Here is a 17,627-nt window from a genome sequence, read left to right as displayed (position 1 = left end):
TCAGCAGTGACCACAGGACTGGAAAAGGCCAGTTTTCATTCCAATCCCAAAGAAAGGCAATGTCATCGAATGTTCAAACTACTGCACAATTGCACTCATCTCACATGCTAGTAGAGTAATATTCAAAATTCTTCAAGCCAGGCTTTAGCAATATATGAACCGTGGACTTCCAGATGCTCAAGCTGGTTTTAGAAAAGGCAGAGGAACCAGAGATCAAATGGCCAACATTCACTGGGTCATTGAAAAGACACGAGAGTTCCAGAAAAACATCTATTTCTGCTTTATTGACTATGTCAAAGCATTTGACTGTGTGGATCACAATAAACTGTGGAAAATTCTTCAAGAGATGGGAATACCAGATGACCTGACCTGCCTCTTGATAAACCTATATGCAGGTCAGGAAGAAACAGTTAGAACTGGACATGGAAAAACAGACTGGTTCTAAATAGGAAAAGGAGTATGTCAAGGCTGTATATTGTCACCCTGCATATTTAACTGATATGCAGAGTACATCATGAGAAACGCTGGACTGGAAGAAGCACAAACTGGAATCAAGGTTGCCTGGAGAAATATCAGTAACCTCGGATATGCAGATGACACCACCTTTATGGCAGAGAGTGAAGAGGAACTGAAAAGCTTCTTGATGAAAGTGAAAGAGGAGAGTGAAAAAGTTGGCTTAAAGCTTAATATTCAGAAAACTAAGATCATGGCATCTGGTCCCATCACTTCATGGGAAATAGATGGGGAAACAGGGGAAACAGTGGAAACAGTGTCTGACTTTTTCTTTTTGGCCTACAAAATCACTGCAGATGGTGACTGCAGCCATGAAATTAAAAGACACTTACTCCTTGGAAGAAAAGTTATGACCAACCTAGATAGCATATTAAAAAGCAGAGACATTACTTTGCCAGCAAAGGTTCATCTAGTCAAGACTGTGGTTTTTCCAGTGGTTATGTATTGATGCGAGAATTGGACTGTGAAGAAAGCTGAGTGCCGAAAAATTGTTGCTTTTGAGCTGTGGTAATGGAGAAGACTCTTGAGAGTCCCTGGACTGCAAGGAGATCCAACCAGTCCATCCTAAAGGAGATCAGTCCTGGGTGTTCATTGGAAGGACTGATGCTGAAGCTGAAACTCCAGTACTTTGGCCACCTCATGCGAAGAGTTGACTCATTGGAAAAGACCCTGACGCTGGGAGGGATTGGGGCCAGAACTAAGGGGACGACAGAGGATGAGATGGCTGGATGGCATCACCGACTCGATGGACATGAGTTTGGGTAAACTCTGGGAGTTGTTTATGGACATGGAGGCCTGGCCTGCTGCAATTCATGGGGTTGCAAACAACTGAGCGACTGACCTTACTGAACGGAACTGACAGAGCTTCTCCATATTTGGCTGCAGAGAATATAATCAATATGATTTTGGTACTGACCATCTTGTGATGTCCATGTGTACAGTCTCCTCTTGTGTTGTTGAAAGTGGGTGTTTGCTATGACAAGAATATTCTCTTGGCAAACCTCTGTTAACCTTACCCTGCTTCAAATTCTCACACTGTTCAGAAAGTTTTAGGACCCAAAACAGATTTCCCAACCTGGGGTCTGGCAAAAGAAATGAGAACCCCAGATAATTTGGGTTTTGAAGTCAGTGGGATTTGATTACAGACTTCACGCAAGACTGGGGAAACAGACTCTTTGGGGGCACAAACCAAACTTTGTGTGTACCAGGACCTAGGAGAAAGGAGAAGTCACCCCACAAGAAACTAATCCAGACTTGCCTGTGAGTGTCCAGGTGTTTCCAGTGGAGGCGCGGGATGGTGGTGGCCTGCTGCAGGGTAGGGGGCTTTGAGTGTAGCAGTGTATGCATTTGACCTTTTGAAAGAGATCACCATGATATTCATTCAGTTTAGTTCAGTTCAGTCACTCAGTCATGTTCGACTCTTTGTGGCTCCATGAACTGCAGAACGCCAGGCCTCCCTGTCCATCACCAACTCCCGGAGTCCACCCAAACCTATGTCCATCAAGTCGGTGATGCCACCCAACCATCTCATCCTCTGCCATCCCCTTCTCTTTCTGCCCTCAATCTTTCCCAGCATCAAGGTCTTTTCAAATGAGTCAGCTCTTTAAATGAGGTGGCCAAAGTATTGGAGTTTCAGCTTCAAAATCAGCCCTACCAATGAACACCCAGGACTGATCTCCTTTAGGATGGACTGGTTGTAACTCCTTACAGTTCCAAGGGACTGTCAAGAGTTTTCTCCAACACCACAGTTCAAAAGCATCAATTCTTCAGTACTCAGCTTTCTTTATAGTTCAACTCTCACATCCATACATGACCACTGGAAAAACCATAGCCTTGACTAGATGCACCTTTGTTGACAAAGTAATGTCTCTGCTTTTTAATATGTTGTCCAGGTTGTTCATAACTTTCCTTCCAAGGAGTAAACATCTTTTAATTTCATGGCTGCAATCGCCATCTGCAGCGATTTTGGAGACCCAAAAAATTAATTCAGCCACTGTTTCCACATCTTTTTGCCATGAAGTGATGGGACCAGATGTCATGATCTTAGTTTTTGAATGCTGAGCCTTAAATCAACTTTTTCACTCTCCTCTTTCATTTTCATCAAGAGGCCCTTTAGTTCTTCTTCATTAGGTAATATCATTAAGTGATGATATTCATTACCTACACCAATGTTTGGTGCTAGGTCAAACAACAGGGAGGGAATACAGCCCAGACTTTCTATAGAAATTTGGATTAAAGATTTACTGAACATGATCCCACCCATCAGAACAAGACCCAAATTCCCTGACAGTCAGTCTCTCCCATCAGGAAGCTTCCATAAGCCTCTTATCCTTCAGAGGGCAGAGAGAATGAAAATCACAATCACAGAAAACGAATGTAACTGATCACACTGACCATAGCCTTTTCTAACTCAGTCAAATTATGAGCCATGCCATGTAGGGCCACCCAAGATAGATGGGTCATGGTGGAGAGTTCTGAAAAAATGTGGTCCACTGGAGAAGGGAATGGCAAACCACTTCAGTGGTTTGAGAAACACTTGCCTTGAGAATCCCGTGAACAGTATGAAAAAACAACCATCCCCTAATCTAGTGCTATACACAATATTGGCCTTCCCTTATAGCTCAATTGGTAAAGAATCTGCCTGAAATGCAGGAGACCCTGGTACGGTTCCTGAGTCAGGAAGATCCGCTGGAGAAGGGATAGGCTACCCACTCCAGCATTCTTGGGCTTCCCTGTGACACTGCCAGTAAAAAATCAGCCTACAGTGCGGGAAACCTGGGTTTGATCCCTGGGTTGGGAAGTTCCTTTGGAGAAGGGAAAGGCTACCCACTCCAGTATTCTGGACTGGAGCATCCCATGGACTGTATAGTCCACAGGGTTGCAAAGAGTCAGACACAACTGAGCAAATTTCACTTTCACTATACACAATATCAGGTTGTTACAGTAATACCCAATGTTTTGTAAATAATGTCTTTATTGGTGAGGATAATGTAAGTTGGATTTTTAAAACTTTCCTTATAACTTCAAATTTAAACAAATTAAATAAGAATAACCTAAGGAATTCCCATAGGCCTTTTACCCAGAAAAACTAATTTTTAATATTTTGCTATATTTGTTTTAGCTTCACTGGCGGCTCTGTGGTAAAGAATCCGCCTGCTAAGCAGTAGATGCTGGTTTAATCTCTGGGTTGGAAAGATTTCTGGGAGAAGGAAATGGCAATACACTCAAGCATATTTGCCTGAGAAATCCAGGCATGAAGAGAGGAGCCTGCCAAATTGCAGCCCATGGGCTCGTGAGAGTTTGAGATGACTTAGTGACTAAACAATAACAAATATTTGCTTTACCAGTCTCTATAGTTCATTATTTATGAACTTGATAACTACAAATATTATGTTCTTTTACACAAAATAATTCAGTATATATTTCCTAATGATAAGAATCTTAGCATAGTACAACTGTATAAGTAACAAAATTTAATGGCATAATAATACTAATATCATACAAATTTCCCAATAATGTTCTTAGTACATATTTTTATCTGCAGTTCAGCTCAGTTCAGCCACTCAGTTGCGTCCAACTCTTTGCAACCCCATGGACCACAGCATGCCAGGCCTCCCTGTCCATCACAAATTCCTGGAGTTTACCCAAACTCAAATCCATTGACTCGGTGATGCCATCCAACCATCTCATCCTCTGTCATCCCCTTCTCTTCCTGCATTCAAACTTTCAAAGTATCAGTTCAGTTCAGTTGATTTCAGTCATTCAGTCGTGTCCGACTCTGCAACCCCATGAATCGAGCACGCCAGGCCTCCCTGTCCATCACCAACTCCCAGAGTTTACTCAAACTCATGCCCATTGAGTCGGTGATGCCATCCAGCCATCCCATCCTCTGTCGTCCCCTTCTCTTCCTGCCCCCAAACCCTCCCAGCATCAGGGTCTTTCCCAACAAGTCAACTCTTCGCATGAGGTGGCCAAAGTATTGGAGTTTCAGCTTCAACATCAGTCCTTCCAATGAACACTCAGGACTGATCTTCTTTAGGATGGACTGGCTGAATCTGCTTGAAGTCCAAGGGACTGTCAAGAGTTTTCTCCAACACGACAGTTCAAAAGCATCGATTCTTTTGCACTCAGATTTCTCTATAGTCCAACCCTCACATCCTGACATGACTACTGGAAAAACCATAGCCTTGACCAGACGGACCTTTGTTGGCAAAGTAATGTCTAAGCTTTTCAACATGCTATCCAGGTTGGTCATAACTATCCTCCCAAGGAGTAAGCATCTTTTAATTTCATGGCTGTAGTCAACATTCGCAGTGATTTTGGAGCCCCCCAAAATAAACCCTCCTTCTGTTTCCACTGTTTCCACATCTATTTGCCATGAAGTGATGGGACCAGATGCCATGATCTTAGTTTTCTGAATGTTAAGCTTTAAGCCAACTTTTTTACTTTCCTCTTTCACTTTCATCAAGAGGCTTTTTCATCCCTCTTCATTTTCTGCCATAAGGGTGGGGTCATCTGCATATCTGGAGTTATTGATATATCTCCCAGCAATCTTGATTCCAGCTCGTGCTTCAGCCAGCCCAGCGTTTTTCATGATGTACTCTGCATATCAGTTAAACAAGCAGGGTGACAATATACAGCCTTGATGTACTCCTTTTCCTATTTGGAACCAGTCTGTTGTTCCATGTCAAGTTCTAACTGTTGCTTCCTGGCCTGTATACAGATTTGTCAAGAGACAGGTCAGGTGGTCTGATATTCCTATCTCCTTCAGAATTTTCCAAGGTTTGTTGTGATCCACACAGTCACATGCTTTGGCATAGTCAATAAAGCAGAAATAGATATTTTTCTGGAACTCTCTTGCTTTTTCAATGATCTAGTAGATGTTGGCAATTTGTCTCTGGTTCCTCTGCCTTTTCTAAAACCAGCTTGAACATCTGGAAGTTCTCGGTTCACGTATTGCTGAAGCCTGGCTTGGAGAATTTTGAGCATTAATTTACTAGTGTGTGAGATGAGTGCAATTGTTTGGTAGTTTTTCTCTGGACAGGACCTAATCTAGAATTACACATTGTATTTAGCCATCAAGACCCTTCACTTTCCTCTAATTTGGTCTGCTCCTCAGACCTAATTGTCTTTTTCTTTTTTTCTTTCTATAATATGATTTATATGTGTTTCTTTTTCACTTATTTTTATTAGTTGGAGGCTAATTACTTTACAATATTGTGGTGGTTTTTGCCATACATTGACACGAATCAGCCATGGATTTACATGTGTTCCTGAGCCTGAACAGCCCACCCACCTCCCTCCCCATCCCATTCCTCTGGGTCTTCCCAGTGCTCCATCCCTGAGCACTCGTCTCATGCATACAACCTGGACTGGCGATCTGTTTCAAACTTGATAATATACATGTTTTGATGCTGTCCTGTCATATCATCCCACCCTCGCCTTCTCCCATAGAGTCCAAAAGTCTGTTCTGTACATCTGTGTCTCTTTTTCTGTCTTGCATATAGGGTTATCACTACCATCTTTATAAATTCCATATATATGTGTTAGTGTACTGTATTGGTGTTTATCTTTCTTAATTTGATATTATCTTAAGAGTGTAGGCTACTTTACTTAGTAGAATGTCCCTTCACGTGTGTGTTTTTTGGAAATTTCTTCTGACTGAATTTAGGTAATACATTTGGAACTTGAATAATATTATGTTCTCCTTAGTCTACCATTTCAGAAGGCACATGATTTCTCAATATTGGTGATGGATAGCTCAGTTGGTAAAGAATCTACCTGCAATGCAGGAGACAGCGGTTTGATTCCTGGGTTGGGAAGATTCACTGGAGAAGGGATAGGCTACACACTCCAGTATTCCTTGGGCTTCCCTTGTGGCTCAGCTGGTAAACATGATTGTCCAAGTTATTCGATTACAACATTTATATCATCCAGTCTTTCACAGAGCTTTCCATGAATGACTGACACAATAATGAAGGTGGCCATATGGTTAAAAAAAAAAAAAAGAAAGAAAGAGGTAGATTTCAGGGCTCATAATTTTGCTTATCATTGAAACTGTTTGATATTTGAGAAGATTTTTAGTAATATTAGAAAATATTGTATGTTTAGTCACTTCAGCTGTGTCCGACTCTCTGCAACCCCATGGACCATGACGAACTAGGCTCCTCCGTCCATGGGATTCTCCAGCAAGAATACTGGAGTGGGTTGTCATTTCATTCTCCAGTGATAAAGTATGAAGCAAGTGAAGTGAGTGAAGTAAAGTCGCTCAGTCATATCCGACTCTTTGCAACCCATGAACTGAAGCCCACCAGGCTCCTCCATCAATGGGATTTTCCAAGTAAGAGTACTGGAGTGGGTTGACATTTCCTTCTCCAAGAATATATTGTATAAACTTGGCAAATTAAATAGGAAAAAAACCTCACAATATCTACTGATCTTATGCAAAATTATTTTCATTTTCTTGATTTCTATTGACTATCTTATAAAAAATGTTGATTATGATTTCTCAACTATTATCTATAAGAATATAATTTACATAACTGTAATGATAGTATAGGCACAATTCTGATACATTGAAAGTATTCAATGAGTGTGCTACATAAACTTCATAATAATAATATTAAGAAAGTATAACACATATTTGATTATCTGTAATTTTATATCCATTATCATAACATTTCATTTTAGATGCTAATGTATAGGTACCTGATGCATTAAAACATGTTATTAAAAGAATATTTAACAATTATTTAAACTGACAATATTTTCCAAGTTTCTAACCATAATTATTTTTACCACATTTGAAGTTAAACAACTTTTCTCCATGCAAGCACAGTCTTAATATTTTATTCATAGATGACTTTGAACAACTATTTATATTGATCTTCATTATCAAGTGTCAATCTTTCTTTGCTCTTATATATATATAAATAACTTACTTATAGTTTCAATCATGTTGAACCAAAGACTTCAATTTTTCTCTGCTCTTCCAGTCATGTGAAACATTAATGTCAATAAAATTCAGATACTGTGGGTTCTATTTTCAGTAATGCAAAACTTAAAAGAAAGCCAATTATATGTATCTCATTCCAATAAACCTATAAAGGGGGCATCATTCTTGATTTTAAAAGTCAGTTTTAATAAAACTATAGTTTTGACAGGAAATGCAAGAATACTTGTACAACATACACAAATACTTGTATTTCTTATCTCATTAGGTCCTCAACAATGAAACATGTAACCTAAGAACTGGTCTTTTGACATGCAGTGAGGAAGAATAGCTGTAAGCAGATATGCACTTACAGATGGTGAGCAACTCAAATTTCACTTTTAACATCATATTCCCCAACTAGAGACTTCAGTTTTTAACTTTTAAAATTCAATAGATGGTTATATGATTTTTAAAACATACAGTCTTCTAATAGAGAACAAAACCCACAAAATATGGTTTTATTTGAATTAAAAGGCAAGCAATCTCTTATAGAAGATTTAGATCTTTTCTCTGTGTTGAGTCACATTCTATCTGTACACCACAGAGAATCATCTTTTAGATCCCGGGTATGATATGCAAGGTAGGCTTATGCCTTCTCTGAATCATGTACAAGCTGGTGGGATGTTTAAATACTCTATTGGTTCTTAACACTACGATGAGAGGGGTTAGCCCAAGTTGAATTATTAAAGTTCAAAATCACTTATAAAATGTCATCACCCAGAGCATTTTCTTACCCATAATACCAAAAATCCATTAACACTCACAGCTCAAACATCAAAGGATAACCTAGCTTAACTCCTACTAGAAAAGAGAGCTGTTAGAGATTCAATTCACATTCCTCCAAAGAAATTTCATGGATTTGTGACTATCAGACACACTTTTCACATTCAAATCCTGTTAAAATCTTAATCACACTTTTCCTTTAAGATTGAACAATTGTGTTTTCTGGTGTAATGAATCTTCAACCTCTTTAAGCATCAATTTTTAATGAACAGTAATAGGAGGGACTATTTTTCATTAAATAAACACAATTCTAGTTGCTTTGCAATGATATGTTTGGTGCAATTTCTCTTAGTAAAATTACAACTGCTACTAATTTTTTTTTTTTTTTTGCACCAAAGATAAATGATTAAGAATTAATTATGTAGATACCATCTCAAAAAAAAAAATAAATAAAAACAGTTAGGACATGGCTTAAGACATGCATATTTAGAATTTCAGGAGAAAAGAAAAGAAAGCAGCTAAACTGAGACCTACAGAGAGTATATATATATCTGCAGATCTTAAATGTCTAGTTTGGCTTCCAATTATGCTCATGCCTTAGGGGAAGATCAGCTTCAGGCAAGAGTGCAAACAGAATGCTTCTTTTTTTCCCCCCTAAGCACAGGTATTCAGAGTCTGATTTCCTGCTTCTTTCTACTTTCTTTCTTTCCCTTTTGTATCCTAGCTTTCAACAGAACAGACCCCTTCTACTAAATGTCTTCCAAATATCCCCTTTCTATCTCCACATCTCCAGGGTAATATCCCACCCATCATTGCTCATGGACCTGCTTCTTCTAAAATGAGAGCAGATCCATCTAGTGACCTAAAGTGCCTTTATTATTAAGGGTTCTTCTTTGAGGTAGAGCTGGGGTGGAGGGGCACCACTATTGCCAGGCCAGATTTTGTAGTCACTCCAAATACCAAAGAGACAATTACTTATATTATCAATGTAGGATTTGGCATTTTTAGCCACATCTTTACTAAATCCATACACAGAGAATAATATTTCAGTCCTAACTGAAGTAAAAAGATAAAAGGGAAGAATATTATTTATTGCATACACATTATTTAAAGTATGATTTTCATCTTTATACTACCAGAAAGGCAACTATGGTCTATATGTAGCTACACTGAAAGAGTTTTAAAAAATAAATTCTACCATTAATTATCTTACTAACATTGAGTAAAATTTAATACTTATCTTTAAATATCAGGTAGAATATATCCAAGACTATATGCATAGGCATATGTTGTTATTTTATTTTAGAATTATAATTTCTCTTCCTACAGACTAAGATGGGCTTCCCTAGTGGCTCAGCTGGTAAAGAATCTGCTTTCAATACAGAAGACCCAGGTTTGATCCCTGGCTTGGGAAGATCCGCTGGAGAAGGGAATGGCTACCCACTCCAGTATTCTTGCCTGGAGAATTTCATGGACAGAGTATCCTGGTGAGCTACAGCCATGGGATTGCAAAATGTCAGACACAACTGAGCAACTAACACTTTCACCTTCACAGGATAAGAAAATATTGAAAAAAACAATTCTACTTCATCAAGTAAAATGCTAAATACACTATTAGAAAAAAGTAGTCATATATATGTTTGTATATATAGTTTGCCCCCAGAAGTGATACATAATAAACATTTTCAAAAATAGATTAGAATATTTCCTCCAAATTTGAAGAAATATATATATATATATATATATATATATATATATATATATATTCTGAAAAGAAGGTACTTGAGAAGAATTATTTCAAACCAGGATATGCCATCCCTGTTAAGGAGAGGTTCATCTTAAGCCAAATTTATTTTGTTTCCTCATGAATGCATAAGAAGTTATTCTTTGAAACATCTAGTAGAACAGTAAAAATTCTATTGACCTTAAGGACAGTAGAAAGAAAATCAAGACAAAATATAGTTAATGTTTGACCTGTATTTTGGCAAATTAAACATATATTTTTAGAGTATTCATTTTTATAAGGTGGTGACCTTGAAAGAATCTACTCAAGTTCCTAAGAGTATAAAAACTCTAAAATAGGAACTGATAGACTAGCTATTTAGTACCATGATAACATCACTAGCAAGGTCAACTGTTAGATCTCAAAGCTTGTATTTAAAAAAATTAAATTCTGATGCTAGAGCTGCAGCAGTATTAAATTCCTGAATATATTGCCTAGTTATCATTTTCTTCTATGAATTCCTACTTCCCTGAATACAACAGTCTCTATTAAGGCATGACTCTATAGGCCTGACACCAAAGCAAGTTATAATTTTATCAGAATCTGTACCTAAGGATTAACATTAAGAAAAATTATAAATTTGTCTGTACACAAGTGACATAAAAATAACAGTAATATTATCTATGAATTTGATCAACAAGCATAACCAACCAATGTATGTTTTCCTCACTAATTGCAAAAAAAAATCCTAATAAGGAAAGAATGAAAGCTACTGGAGAATACACTTATATAAAGGGGGTAGACAGCAACTTGAAATTGCACAAGATGTAGCATCCTGCAAAATTAGTTCTAGGGTTTTGACATATGATATGAATTTGTCTCATACAGAGACTGTGGCGATGCCGTATTGCTAGCTGTGTCTATTGTAAGAAGCTTTTAGGACTATTTAGGCTTTCTGAAATTTGTTCTTACCTTCCTACAGAGTCTGAAATAGCTGGAGTGATCCTGATTGAAGGCCACAGGCCCCATGTTTGCCAGGATCATTTTGAAGTTTTAAACTTTTCTGTGATACAGTGAGATGTTTCCTGGTATTTGTCAATTACTTTTTGAAAAGCTTTTGGTTCTGACCTGTAGGTTGTAAATTTACTAGTGATGGGCTAGAAGTGGAATGTTTTAAAACTTGGAGATGTTTAAAGATTTAGTTGGGATTGAAAGGAGCCTTAAAATTCTCACAATGACAGAAAAAAAGGGGTCCAATAAACCATAGCAGCAGGTCCATGGACTGAAAAGATAATATTTTTGGTAATTACCGACCTTTGTTGCCATCTGTTTCATGAAGCATGTACCAACTCCCTGGGTTAGAATGAACTGCTTCCTCTGCTCTGTTTCAAGAGCACTCAATAGATGAAGTGTCTTATCTCTCTCTCTCATTTGTTTTATACTGAGTTGCAGACATTTCTGTTTCTTTCAACTAAATATGGATAATATTTAATTCAGCCCTGTTACTCTTGCATCTTGATCACTGCCTAATACTTAATAGATACTCAATGAACATTATCTGACTTAAAAAGTGAACTTTTGAAGGCACTCTGAGAAGGATAAGGAAAATAGAAGAAGGTGAAGATGTTAAAAACTAACAGAAGAAAGTCACACATTGTGAGAGTTAAAAAATATCAAATTTGAGAGAATCAGTATCCCCATAGAAGTAAAGATAGTAAAGAAGAAGTTAAAGAAGTAAAGTAAAGAAGTAAAGAAGATAGTAAAGAAGTTTCCTAAAATTATGAAATATGCATGCTTCTGATTTTTAAAATGATTACTGAGGTAATGGACACCATGATGGAGATGGCATTCAGCAAGAACCAAGAAGGGGGAAAAAAATTAAAAAATAGAAACAAAAACTGACATTAAGCACTAAGGGGTGAGACCAAGAGCAAGTTAAACACACGAGAAAATCAGAATCTCATCTTCAGGTAATAACTGAGAATAACTATTAAAAACTACATACATGTATTTTAAAAATTACATTTATGTATTGCACAGGCAAAGTCAGGGACTGAAGACTGAATGGAAAAGGCTTCACCTTGAGTTTTGGGGATGCTGTCTCCCTTGGGCTATCTGATGGCTCTGTGTAAGAGAGCTGAGAGCATAAAAAAATTAGCCAAGTTTTAACAGCCCTCTGCTTTAGGGGATTAACAAATGGAATTAAAGTGTGCCAAGAAGCAGAGAAAGTGGGAGACTGGTTCTGATAAAAACAAAACAAAAATATTGGTTTTAGGTTGGCAGTTCAAGATGAAAGAAAACGTGAATTGGAAATAGATTCTTGTCACTTCAGGAACTCAAATCTACCTTTCAGTCAGTTCAGTCACTCAGTCGTGCCCGACTCTTTGAGACCCCATGAACCGAAGCAGCCCGGCATCCCTCTCTGCCTACCTTTAAGTTAGTGCAAACACGGAGACAGAATGCAGAGGGTCTGCAAATACCAACACTTCCAATCTGACTCTTCCCTTGCAAAAAGCAAAAGTATATTGTCCCTGGAGAAAGGAGACATACTTTAGACATAAATGTGCAAAATGATTCATGAAGAATCTCTAGAACAAAATACAAATAATCAAGACACAGGATATGAGAAAGTTACAAACTCCAAAAATCACTAGCTATTGTTAATACTGATTTTCCAAATGCTCAATTTTCAAGAGCAAAGACTGTCAGACAGGATTAAATTTCAACAATATGCAGTTGATAAAAAGCAGATCTTAAAAATAAGGATGCAATAACTGAAAAGGGGGGCTTCCTATGTGGTACAGGGGTAAAGAATCTGCCTGTCAATGCAGGAGGCACAAGAGACACGTGTTTGATTTTTGGGTGGGGAAGATCCCCTGGAGAAGAAAAGGGCAACTTGCTCCAGTACTCTTGCCTAGAAAATCCCATGGACAGAGAAGCCTGGCAGGCCACAGTCCATGGGGTTACAAAAGAGTCAGATATGATTGAGCAACTGAGCACACACAGAAACTTAAAAGGACAAGGGAGAAAAAGATTTACTGTGCAAACAAATAATCAAGAAAAATTAGCATAGCTTAAGCAACATAAATTACAATGAACATTAGAGGTGAACTGGGTTACTTCAGAGAGACAGGCACTGGCTGTACCAGTGCCTTATAGTTCTCTCACTGCCTTTATGGGCACACAGGGGCCCTAAAATTCACTTTGATGACAATATCACCATGTGCCACTCACGCTCTGGTCTAGTGCCTAGTTTACTTTCTAAGGAGGTACTTTGGCCCCTTTAAAGTCTCAGTCATCACCAAGGTTTGAATTTATGTCAAGGTATCAGACAGTCAACTGCAGTATAAGGACTAAAAGTCAGGAATATGTGGTGTTTTGATGTCTCATGGAATTAAAGGACCTCAAATGGCCTAACCCAAATTTCTCCTCCCTAGTCTTCTCCCGTGGATAAGATCCCTAAACCCAACAATCTGCCTTATACAGAGGACTAGAGTTGAGTTGCAATGCTTGTTTGTGGCTCAGATGGTAAAGAATCTGTCTGCAATGCAGGAGACCTAGGTTTGATCCCTGGGTCAGGAAGATCCCCCAGAGAAGGGAATGGCTACCCACTCTAGTAATCTTCCATGGACAAAGGAGGCTATAGTCTATGGAGGTCACAAAGAGTCAGACATGACTGAGCAACACTTTCACTTCACTTTGAGACACAAGTTCCTGCTTGTTCCCAGAATAGTGGGTTTCAGAATTAAACCAGGGAATTACTCAGATCAGCCATTCATAAACTGTTGTGAGAACCAGGGTATACCTCATCCTCTTTTAACTACAAAATCATGCCACTCATTGCCCCCAGAGTTTTTACTCTGTTCCTCAAGCACAACCATCTGTGACCCTGCATGGGACCACGTCCTACTCCCCCTGGCTATGACCATGTGACTAATAAACTCTATCCCATCTGTCCAGTGTCAGGCGTCCTGGTTTGTCTATCCCTTTAACTTTAGGATGTGACTCCTTCCCTCACCAATGGGGAAAAGAAGACATAACTAAAGAAAGAAAGGAAGGAAGAGTGGGAAGGAGGAGATAAATTAGAAGCATAAGCATAGGATTCAGAATACAGAAGATTTGTGAATTTTTCATTCCCCAGTGAATTAAGAACATGTATTGACTATACTGTTCTTAGGTCATTGATTCCAGAGCAAAATTACTTTGTGTTACTTGAAAGTAAGTATTGTGTCCTAAATACTTGTCAGATTGATTGCTGTATTGATTTTTAAGATCTATGACTGTATCATTTCTGCAATATATTTCTATTCTTTTGAACAGGTGGGGAAACTGTATAATGATTTTTTTTTTAAATGCTGCTTAGAATGTAATAAATACATTCCAGAAAGAAAAGCTACTCAGTACCATTAGCTATAAAATAAAAGTCAAAGCTATTTCATGAACATTAATAGCATTCTTATGGTGTCTGTCATCAGCATTTTACTCAGAATGTCAACACAGTCCTATTATTAATGTTAGAAGAAGTCTAGTTTAGAAATCTTTGGCTCCATTATAGACTGCTTGAAAATATTTAGACAATAAAAGTCTAGTTTCTAATCTAAAAAATTAAATTTATTATTTATATATAAGTAAAAATAGAAATAAACATAAGTTTTAAAAAGACATAGAAAAATCTTTTCCAAAAGGAGCTAGAACTAAATGAATTATAACTGAGGCAAAACCCTACTGGGAAAGGTTCTTTAATATATCATTGCCTACCTTGTCAAAAAAAAAAAAAAAAGAAAGCAGTTAGACCTTTTTCACTTTGGCTCTTTTAAACACTCTAAATGTCTTCAAGTCAAATGCCTTCAGAAGTAAAATGGTAGTTATAATTTTCTATATTTTATAAATGGCAGAGAGACATACTAAATAAAGAAATGAATGAACAAAGTAATTACTGAAGATAGAAACTAATATTTTTACTGGCTTATTTCCTTTTTAAAAATAACAATCTCTGATCATTACAGTCATTACAATCTTTCCAATTGCACTCATCCCACACGCTAGCAAAGTAATTCTCAAAATTCTCCAGGCTTCAACAACACAGGAACCGTGAACTTTCAGATGTTCAAGCTGGATAGAGAAAAGCCAGAGGAACCAGGGATCAAATTGTCAACATCTGTTGGATCACTGGAAGTGCAAGAGTATTCCAGAAAGACACCAAATTCTGCTTCATTGACTACACCAAAACCTTAGACTGTGTGGATCACAACGAACTGCAGAAAATTCTTAAAGGGATGGGAATACCAGACCACCTCACCTACCTCCTGAGAAACCTGTATGTAGGTCAAGAAAAAACAGTTAGAAGAGGACACGGAACAACAGACTGGTTCCAAATCTAGAAAGGAGTACATAAAGACTGTATATTGTCACCCTGCTTATTTAACTTACATGCAGAGGACATCATATGAAATTCTGGGCTGGATGAGGCACAAGCTGGAATCAAGTTTTCTGGGAGAAATATCAATAAACTGAGATGTGCAGATGACACCACCCTTATGGCAGAAAGCAAAGTAGAACTAAAGAGCCGCTTGATGAAAGTGAAAGAGGAGAGTGAAAAAGTTGGCTTAAGGCTCAACATTCAGAAAACTAAGATCATTGCATCTGGTGCCATCACTTCATGGCAAATAAATGGGGAAACAATGAAAACAGTGACAGAGTTTATTTTCTTGGGCTCCAAAATCATGGAAAATGGTGACTGAGGCCATGAAATTAAAAGATGCGTGCTCCTTGGAAGAAAACCTCTGACCAACCTAGACAGCATATTAAAAAGCAAAGACATTACTTTACCAACAAAGGTCCATCTAGAAAAAGCTATGGTTTTTCCAGTGGTCATGTATGGATGTGAGAGTTGGACTGTAAAGAAAGTTGAGTACTGAAGAATTGATGCTTTTGAACTGTGGTGTTGGAGAAGACTCTTGAGAGTCCCTTGGACCGCAAGGAGATCCAACCAGTCCATCAAAGGAAATCAGCCCTGAATAATCATTGGAAATACTTATGCTGAAGTTGAAACTCCAATACTTTGGCCACTTGATGCAAAAAACTGACTCATTGGAAAAGACCCTGATGTTGGGAAAGATGGAAGGCAAGAGGAGAAGGGAACGACAGAGGATGAGGTGGTTGGATGGCATCACTGACTGGATGGATGTGAGTTTGAGTAAACTCTGGGAGTTGGTGATGGACAGTGAAGCCTGGTGTGGTGAGTCCATGTGGTCACCAAGAGTTGGACACGACTGAGGGACTCAACTGACTGACAATCTCTGAACTTTAAGGTATGGGAATTTTGTTACAATAAAGACAGTAATGAGGCAAATATTCCTGCTTATTTTTGGTCTCTTATCAAAAATGTCTTTGAGGTTTGAGTGGAAATCTTAGAATAGTATTTAGAAGTTCCAAGCAACAAATGGTAATAATATTTCAGGAAAATTACAGAAGGAAGCCTTGAGAACATAGAAATCTTAAATAATATGAAAAAAAAAGAAATAATATGACATATCCTACAAGTAGGCCATGCCTTTAAAATAGATTACATTATTGTTGATCAGTTAGACAAAACAATGTTGGGGACACAATCAAATTAATCTTATATGGTTTTATAGTACAAGAGCACTATTATATTGTAACAGTTGTTTTATTGAATCATAGGACGTGTAATGTTAGGTCAATGAACATATCTAAAATTCATGAAATGAACTTACTACTTTAATTTTAAGTTCAGTTCAGTTCTGTTGTTCAGTCGCATTTGACTCTTTGTGACCCCATGGACTGCAGCACATCAGGCTTCCCTGTTCATCACCAACTGCCGGAGTTTACTCAAACTCATGTCCATTGATCAGTGATGCCATCCAACCATCTTATCCTCTGTCATCCCCTTCTCCTGCCTTCAATCTTTCCCAGCATCCGGGCCTTTTCAAATGAGTCAGCTCTTCTCATCAAATGGCTAAAGTACTGGAGTTTCAGCTTCAACATCAGTCTTTCCAAAGAATATTCAGGACTGATTTCCTTTAGGATGGACTGAATGGATCTCCTCGCAGTCCAAGGGACTCTCAAGAGTCTTCTCCAACACCACAGTTCAAAAGCATCAATTATTTGGTGCCCAGCTTTCTTTATAGTCCAATCTCACATCCATACATGACTACTGGAAAAACCACAGTCTTGACTAAATGGACCTTTGTTGGCAAAGTAATGTCTCTGCTTTTTAATGATATGATGTCTATGTTGGTCATAACTTTCTTCCAAGGAGTAAGCATCTTTTAATTTCATGGCTGCAGTCACCATCTGCAGTGATTTTGGAGTCCCCAAAAATAAAGCCTGACACTGTTTCGACTGTTTCAGTATCTATTTGCCATGAAGTGATGGGACCGGATGCCATGATCTTAGTTTACTGAATGTTGAGCTTTAAGCCAACATTTTTACTCTCTTCTTTCACTTTCATCAAGAGGCTTTTTAGTTCTACTTCACTTTCTGCCATAAGGGTGGTGTCACCTGCATATCTGAGGTTATTAATATTTCTCCTAGGAATCTTTATTCCAGTTTGTGCTTCACCTAGCTCAGAGTTTCTCATGATGTACTCTGAATAAAAGTTAAATAAGCAGGGTGACAATATACACACTTGACATACTCCTTTTCCTATTG

The sequence above is a fragment of the Dama dama genome, chromosome 19 (assembly GCF_033118175.1).
Source record: "Dama dama isolate Ldn47 chromosome 19, ASM3311817v1, whole genome shotgun sequence".
NCBI classification, from domain to species: domain Eukaryota; kingdom Metazoa; phylum Chordata; class Mammalia; order Artiodactyla; family Cervidae; genus Dama; species Dama dama.
Note: the sequence above shows the minus strand (reverse complement) of the source record.